Here is a 9545-nt window from a genome sequence, read left to right as displayed (position 1 = left end):
TATCAACGGTTCAGGCTGGTGGTGGTGGTGTCATGGTGTGGGGAATATTTTCTTGGCACTCTTTGGGCCCCTGGGTACCAATTGAGCATCGTTGCAACGCCAAAGCCTACCTGAGTATTGTTGCTGACCATGTCCATCCCTTTATGACCACAATGTACCCAACATCTGATGGCTACTTTCAGCAGGATAATGCAATGCCATGTCATAAAGCTGGAATCATCTCAGACTGGTTTCTTGAACATGACAATGAGTTCACTGTACTCCAATGGCCTCCACAGTCACCAGATCTCAATCCAATAGAGCATCTTTGGGATGTGGTGGAACGGGAGATTCGCATCATGGATGTGCAGCCGGCAAATCTGCGGCAACTGTGTGATGCCATCATGTCAATATGGACCAAAATCTCTGAGGAATGCTTCCAGCACCTTGTTGAATCTATGCCACGAAGAATTGAGGCAGTTCTGAAGGCAAAAGGGGGTCCAAGCATGGTGTACCTAATAAAGTGGCCGGTGAGTGTATATATAGCATATATCCTATCCTACAAATATTATACATGTAAAAGTTTAGATGTTTGTTCTTCGATCACACAAAAATGGCTGAACGAATTTGGATGAAATTTGACACATAGATAGTTTGTAACCTCAATAAACACATAGGCTACTTTTTATCCCAGTAAATGACATGGCTTCACAACTGTTATGAATTTATGTTCACATACTATATTACACTGCTCTTGCAGCACAGAAAATCTAATTTGTGCTGCAAGACACAGAAAATCTAATTTGTCCCAAAATTCTAAAACAATGAGAGCTATGAAGGTAGTCAGAAGTCACAGAGTTCTCCTCAAGTGGAGATCAGGGGGATCATCCACTCCAACAACATGGTTATGCCAACAAAACGCAGACGAAGTCGAGTGCAGGGGCTAGTAGACTCATAACAGACATTATGGCCCCGTTATAGGGATCCATACAAGGATCCCTAATACTACAGTATGTATGAAATTATATGAGCACAAGCACATAAATAGTAAGTGTCCTTTAGTCATTGTAAAATTCATTGTAAAATACATTAACCCCCCTCCCCCAAACACACACACAGAATATGTAAGGTGACCAATAGATTGTATTGTACAATGTTCCATCTACATTCTGAGCAATATAGTCATCATGAAAAGTCTGTGGATGTGCAACCTTGTCAACAGGATATCAATTATAAAACCAAAGGTCGCTGCAGGGATTTGCACATAATATAATTATTTCTACATTATTTCATTCTTGCAGTTTTTTCAGTTCTATAATATAAGTTGCTTTAGGTTACCTAGCAACTGCTCATTAGCTAACTTGTGATCACCATGTGAGTCCACAAAGCCACTGAAAATGTAGTAACGTGGTCCTAGAAAGTTCAACGTCTTACACGATGTGCTGTACTTCCATAGTATGGCTCTAATTGCCTTTTTACCAATTTGGTAATCCTAACCAGCTGGGAAGAGACGGATAACTAATAATGAAACTTTCTTCTCAAACATATTGGACACTGGCTGGGGCTGTCTCTCGCCTGTTGACTTCAGTTGAGAGGATCATGCAAACAAATGGCCACCTCTCCTCCAGGTATGTGACTTCAATATGGGTCGGGTGGGACTTAGGCTTCATAGGTTGGATGAAGGCCCAATCTCTGTTAACCCTTCCACTGGATCGACAATATAGATTGTAGATTGACTCTGTTATTTCGATTTAAGAGTCCTTGACATTTCCAACATGGTTCTGTACCTTATGTTTTTCATACTCCATGTTGGAGAAACACAATGGTTAAATTGTTCCTGACATCAGCTCCATTGCCATTACAAGTCTTGGCCTCAGTTTGTCTTTGAGTCTTCTTGTCCCCGTTTTTTTTCTTTTTTTGCTACACTTCCCTTAAATTAATCATGGGCTTCTTCCTTCTTCACAGCACGGCCAATCGCGCTGTACTGTGAGAGCCGGGAGGAACTCCCCCCTCCCTCCCTGATAATGCTCGTCTATGGACAAGTACTGCGAGCAGGGGGGGGGGGTGTTCCTCCCGGCTCTTAGAGCGCAGCGCGATTGGCTGTGCTGTGAAGGACGTCTCTGGCTAACTGTCAGAAACGCCCTTCTGACCATAGAAGAGCTACGGTACCGGACCGTAAGCTCTTCACACTGGGCCCACATCGGGAAAGCCGACAGTGCGCTGAACTCAGCGCACTGTTAGCTTTCCGGCAGTATATAGAACTGCCTGTGGGCAAAATGGTGAAAGGTCCTCTTTAATATTCCAAATAAAATTTTGAAGTTTTATTCACTTATCCTAGCCATAAATTGTTTGAAACATTACATGTGCAGTTTTTGTATGTGCCGTATATATATTATTTGTGCTGTGCGGACGACAGCTGGTAAAGGCTTAGTGAAGGAAAATGAGGTTGTCACGTTTTTGCTATAATTGCCAGTACTCAGCTATCTTATAGTCTCACCTGGATGAACAAAAATCCATGTATCCTCCAGCTGGATAATCGATATGCAAACACAGAAACACTTAGAAATTCTTATCTAGTCGGAGAGCTACGGTGCAGAGTTTTAGATGGATTCCATCCCAGAAACATTTTCATTAACTCTTTTAAGCTGTTTCGGTATTGACAGCAGATATAGTCGCTGTTCACAGCTCTAAATCCTTCTTCATACAACTGCTCCCTTTTTTACTGGGACAAACCTTGGTTAAAAACAGACATACACCTTCATTGTTAATGGCCATTGTCCATCCATTGTGCATCTGTTCTTCATCTATTTATAATGGGTCGTTAAAAATACATAAATTTCATTGGCCTTTTTTATTTTCCTGACCCACTGATAGCTTTCTACTGGTCATAGCTTGGAGATCAGTTATTTTTACATCCATTAATAATGGATCCATTGACTTCTATTGGGTCCGTGTGTCCATCAAAATGGAAAAGATAGGGCCTGTCCCCTTTTTCTCCTTTTTTAATTGCCCATTTTCTCTGTCCTTCACTCTCATAGCTTTTTTTTTAAAGCAGGTATACAGTGTCTAATATCTCAGAAATACAGATCTGTAAAAAAAAAAATCAGAGATCACTTCCTGTTTGTAACCTTCAAACATACGCAAAAGTGACCCCAAAAAGGCCCTCGATGTAGGGTGCTCACCTTATAAGATTGTGTGGGGACTAAGGTTGAGCCGATCTTGACTTTTCAGGACCGGTTTTAAAATCCGATTTCTGATCATTTTTCATTCGAACCCAATCTCGATCCCAATTCCGATCCCAATGCAAGCCAATGGGATTTTTTTTATTAATCGGAGATCAGATTTTAAAAGCAATCCTATTCACTATACAGCATGGAATCTAACAATTGAACGCTTTGTTAGAATCCACGCTGTGTAGTGAATCACTAAGTAGCCAGAGGATTTTTTTTTTAATCCTCTGGCTACTTAGTCTCCTCTGGTGTCCACTTACCTGCAGAGATGGCTGCTCCGGTGCCCGGTGTTCTTCTTCACCTCGCTGCCGCACCACGCTGCTCTTCTCGCCTCGCTGCCCCCTCCCAGATTAGGAGAGTGTGGGCGGGTTAGGAGAGTGTGGGCGGGTACTGAGAGGAGAGACGTCACGTCTCCCTGCCCTGTACCTGCCCACACTCTCCTAAGCCACAAGCCCCGCCTTCCTAGCTCTTTAAACACTAACTTGGGAGGCAGCTGCAGCGAGGCGAGAAGAGTAGCGTGGAGCGGCAGCGAGGTGAAGAAGAACACCGGGACCGGAGCTGCCATCTCTGGAGGTAAGTAGCTACTAGAGATGTTAGTTTAGTCTCCCATTAGAATGAATAGAGGCAGCTGGCGCGCAGGGGGTTAAGGCTGTGGCTTGCTATGGAACCGCAGCGGAGCCTTCACACTAAGTATACACTCCACTCAGAATGAGCGGAGCGTATACTCAGTGTGAAGGCTAAGCAAAGCATTGTGGGAAATAGTACCAATCTCGATCCCACCTAAAAAGATTGTGTTCGGAATTCCGATCGCGATCGTGAAATTTCTCGATCGCCGATCGGAATCCGATCTTTTCCAAACATGATCGCCCAACCCTAGTGGGGACACATTCAAAACAGCGCGTTAAGTAATGATTGGATGGCTGTGTTCACTGGCAACTGCTCCTGGATAATCCAAAGCCATACTTGTACAGAAGTAAGGTAAGCTTCAAAGGTTGAAGTCCACTTCCCGTCTTTAAAATAATGTCTGTTACATTTCCGTTTTTCGTTGGCGTTGCATGGGCAACGTCAAGGATTTTCTGCTCCTCTCTGCAACAATCAATAATTCCTTGTTCATTAGTTCCATTTTTGTCCAGTGAATAGCTAAAAGAGTGGGCTTAGTCAAGAAGGTTGGGCTTAATAATCTGTAAACAGGGTGGGGGGGAGGCTCCTGCTGCAGCCATTTGTCTTATGGCTAGAAAAAAAAGGAGGAGGGGGGAGATGGATGATTTCCTTGATCACATACAAGATACATTTTTAGACTGAATGCTATATGAGACAAAATGTATAAAAGAAATGATTAAGTGAGGGTTTTCCTGTGCCATCTATAATACCATTGTCTGCTTATATGGTGGAAAGACATTTGGTTACTGGACTAAGGTGCCACCTCTGCTGCCACTGCAGTTATGTCCTTGAATCCAGGTGGGTTTATCTATTAGGAAATCATGTAGGTATCAAATCATTCTTTTGGTATTGTACAGTAGCTGATAACTATTTGCTATTCTAGTATGCCAATATACAAAGGGCTTGACCTATACCTTGACCTTTACCTATGAAGCAGTGATAACCAGTTAGATGTAATTTTAACCCCAGTAGTGTAACAGACCCCCTTCTCGTCAAACTAAAAAGTGACAGGTGCCCCGCCCCTTTTTATGTAACCACGCCCCTTTTATTATATGACCACGCCCCCTTTTATATGATTATTTTTGACGTCTCTACGGCCATTTTATAATTAACCCCCCCCTCCCACACACCCCCTCCCCCCCTCCCCCCCCCCCAACCCCCTTTATAAATATGATGCTACGCTCCTTTTTATATAAGCTCTCCTTTTGCGCTGGCATAAATGATATTTCTTTGATAGAAAGGAATATCATTCATTTCAGCGCAAAAAGTGCCCGCCCCCCCCTTTTTATATATATGCTTCTCTCCTTTTGCGCTGGCATAAATGATATTTCTTTGATAGAAAGGAATATCGTTCATTTCAGCGCAAAAGTGTCCGCCCCCCTTTTATATATATGCTTCTCACCTTTTGCGCTGGCATAAACGATATTTCTTTGATAGAAAGGAATATCGTTCATTTCAGCGCAAAAGTGTCAGCCCCCTTTTTATATATGCTTCTCCTTTTGCACTAGCATGAATGCTATTTCTTTAAGGAATATCACTCAGTCCATCGCAAAAGTGTCTATAGTTTTATTTAAGATAAATAATATACCTATTTATTGTTGATGTAACCAGCTATGCACTTCAGCACCGCTGCGTGGCGTCATGAGTCAAGCTCCTACACATCCACCCCAGAAGACGGCAAGACATATTGTGACATGGCCGTACAAAGTTCCCCTAATACAACTATGGACCGTGCTTCTGCGCAAGCGTGTAGCGCAAAAACATGTCTTGACATGTAGAGGATCTGGCCACAATGAGCGATTGGCATGACCGCGCATGGCTTTTCAGCAGAACTTATGGTACATTCTGCGTACGAGCAAAAACCACAAACACACAGCAATTATTTTAAAAAATATATAATAATTTTATTCAGAATACCAAAAAAAAACAAACAAACACAAACACATGAAATATCATTATTACAATGTTAACCACGCCTGCTGTAATAGTGGAAAAGTTCTCACTTTAGGTAATAAAGTCGCATGGGGCAGTCCCGAGGCTGTGGGTGATGAGGGAAAAATGTGGGTTCTGGACCGAGGTAGTTCTGAAGTTGAGGGATGAGTCAAATTCATTTTTAAAAGGTCCAGATTTTCCCTTCTGGTCGGATTACCCACTACACTGGAGGGTATATTTAATTCGGCCATCGAGCTGAAAAATACATCCCAGCCGGGAGGCGTATTCTTTTTCACCAAGCTGTGACTCTGCGTGGCGTGTTTAATGAGATCCAACATATTAGATCCGGGGATCGGTTCCCCTCTGTAAATAAATTCACCTTTGTCATTCCAGGCTGTGACATCTGATTTCTGATCCATTTTGCTCAGTATAATTTCTGCGCTCCTTTTAAAGCGCGGGCTGACACTGTCAACAATTTCACGGATTGAAGCATTTTTATCAGGTAGTGTATTTGACAATTGCTGGTGGTCGGTGAGAGGAGACGCAATAAGGTTCAAACTAGATAACTCGGTCGTCTCCTGTTTTACAAGATTCAAGTACCTCGCTAGCACCTCTGTGTATCTCTTAATTTTCACATCATCAGGGAGATCTCTACGCTGTAAAATGTTGCTAAGCTCCTCCTCCAGAGTGTGCAGGGTATTTTGGCGCATAGTGGGTGCTGGTGTAATAGTCTGTTTTAGTTTGTTAAGTTCACTTTTAGGAACCAGGTACATTTTCTCAGCGTGTTCCATTACTTATTAGCAATAAGTCCAGCTATTAGCGGTATAGCAAAACTCAGCAGAGGTCCTATAAATCCGCCGCACTGGTTCACTATGCGCTTCTTTTTCTTTGCGTCTATATATTTATTCCCCAGCTGTCTTATAGACTTACGCCATTTCTTGAGTATATTCTTCTGTCTCTCTTTTAGAGGAATTCTACCTTTCAAAATATTTAAAGCAATTTCACCTATGGCCAGTATTAAATCTCTACTGGCATTGCGTAAAATTGATGTCCTGAGCGGCGGGGGTGCCTTCACCAGAGTTTTTAAGAGGTGCCAGTTACGGCGTATTCTCTCAGACATCTTGTCGATACTATGCGCAGGACATAGAATGTGACTAGATCTCTAAGTTTTTGTCTTATTAACCTTTGATTTTCTTTTGAACATAGGCAACTGGTAAATCTGGTGGAAACAAACCCGCTCTTAATCGCATATCCTCAGGAGTAGAACCTCTTAAGTCTACTAACAAATAACCGTAAGGGTTACGTGTCGCGTCTTCAAAAGCTTCTAAAAAGAAGCGTGTTTTCCCCGGGTACATCTGCCGTGCTAATGTCATAACTTGTAATTTATCACGAGGATTATTAAAGAGAACCATGTACTTTGTGTTTAAAGCTATTGTTCTACTCTTTTTACCCTGACAAAATATGTTCTGAACTAAATAGAAAATGCTTAGATTTCTGTGATGTACGTACTTGGTGAAAGCCTTCTCTATCTCGCCATTCTGGCTAGCGCTCTCCATGAGATCATCAACAATTGTCAAATTTACCTTGTCAGGGGGAAAAAGTTCATCGTCTATAAAAGTTGCCGGTAGACCTTCAATAAAACGTATGTTAGGAATGGCGCGAGACAGATCATCGTATAATTTTTGCCAACATGCATAAAACCAGACAATATTTTCGGGTTTGTGTGATAAATGAGTGTCAGCGTAATGTAACAATTGTTTTACAAAATAGCTTTTCCCTGAATTACTTGGTCCCGCTAAAATGCACGAGAAAGGGTGCTGTAACCGAGGATCCATAATAATGATGATGAGGGCGGCATCCAAAATGTTCCCAATTATATTCTAGGGCAAACCTGTATTCTAAGCGGTGCAACCGCCGTAGACTGCGCTGTAGACGCCCTATTTCTTCTCTTGATCCACGGCCGTGTATTTCAATGCTCATCTGTCTCACAAGAGCGTTCCACAAATCTAGTAAAAACACATGAAAAAAATGGAGTGGAGTAATGTAACAAGACTAATACCCGAAAGGCAGTGTTGTAAAATCATCGAACAGATGACGTTTTGTGTAAACACATCTCTGTGTTTTACTCAGAGGCCGAGTCTTAATACACCAGTATTTCTTATTACGAACAATGCCAGGCTGTTGAACAAATAACGATTTCTGGGTGTGAGCGTCTGAATTGCGGGGGTAGTCCAAAACTAAATCTTTTAAACTGTCAAAATTAATAACCTGGCTATTGGCGACATTCAGTGTTATCCCCTTAACTTTCAAGACAGTCTTACCAGTGTTCAGTTTGTAGCCGTATGTTTTTGGGCCTGCAGATACAAACTCAGTTATGTAGGAGTCATCGGGTATTTCACTGGTCAATTCACCCAGATAGTCGCCTAAAGGCGGACACCACTCACCATCACGATGGATGAAGATGACAGAGTCTGTGTCGTGGTAGAGACACCGTTCCTGCAGTCTGTCCAGTAACTTGTACAGTTCAAGTCTGGCATAAGCGGTAGTAAAGCAAGCTATAAAGATGTTTGTGTTTCTGTTGACCGTGTAGTGATCTTTTGCATATTTCGTAAGCGGTTGGGCCGAAAAGTCATAGCATTCGGTAGGCCCTGGTTACCCTGCTCCGTGTTGTCTGCTCCTGACACAACTCCTGACTGCACGGTCTCTGACACGACAGCTGCCGATGTGGTGTTCTGGTCACGATTCTCACTCAATAATGTGTTGAATAGTCTACGTGGTCGACGTCTTCTTGCTGTGAAAAGAACGTAAATGTGTATCATTACAATGCCTATTAACGTTTTGCCGAGTAAATAGGAATCACACAGTTCAGTCATTATTCTACTTACAGACTCCGTATACAATGCTGGACATGGCGTCGATTTCATCCTGCGTCATTACAGATGCTATACGTGGTGTCGATACGTCAGGTTCAGTCACTTTAGTAAGCTGAACATTTTCTTTATTTTCCTTGTTTTTGGGCTTTTTAAATGTGTAGACTGAAAAATCAAAAATTAAGTGTTGTTATTCATACTATATGTACAATAAACAGCATACATGTAGAGCACGTATTGTTAGTCTTCTTTTTGTTATTTTGTTTTTATTACGTATTAACCAAGATTAAATAAAATCATACCTTTCTTTCTGCTTAGGTCAACACGGCCGTTGACACTCAATGACTTCTGTAATACGTTCTCCGACAGCAATTCATTGGTTACAGCTAATTAGACACAAAAGAAAATGTGTTTTAGCATTTTTTATACGTTGAAATAGAAAAAATCTAAACCGAGATTAAATAAATAACATACCATCGCTTGCTTTCTTTAAATTCCGGTTTAGGCTATCATTGTATGTCATGTCCCCTTCTAATACACCCTCCGGTAGCGCTTCAGAGATGTGAGCTAATTAGGTACAAAAGAAATAAATGTATTTTAGCAATTTTTTATACACTTAAATAGAACAAAGTTACTAGTCATACATGATATATTTACCTAATTGGGGGTCAGTAAAATTTTGATTTAAACTATCGCGGTATATCTCGGGGTCTTCTAATACATACTCCGGCAGCGATTCACAGATGTGAGCTAATTAGGGGCGATTGTTAAAAAATATATATTTTTAGTATTTTTACACACTTAAATAGAGCAAAATTACTTAAATAGAGCAAAATTATTAGCCGTACACGGTATATTTACCTAATTGGGAATC

Source organism: Leptodactylus fuscus, chromosome 2, assembly GCF_031893055.1.
Source record: "Leptodactylus fuscus isolate aLepFus1 chromosome 2, aLepFus1.hap2, whole genome shotgun sequence".
Lineage (NCBI taxonomy): Eukaryota > Metazoa > Chordata > Amphibia > Anura > Leptodactylidae > Leptodactylus > Leptodactylus fuscus.
Note: the sequence above shows the minus strand (reverse complement) of the source record.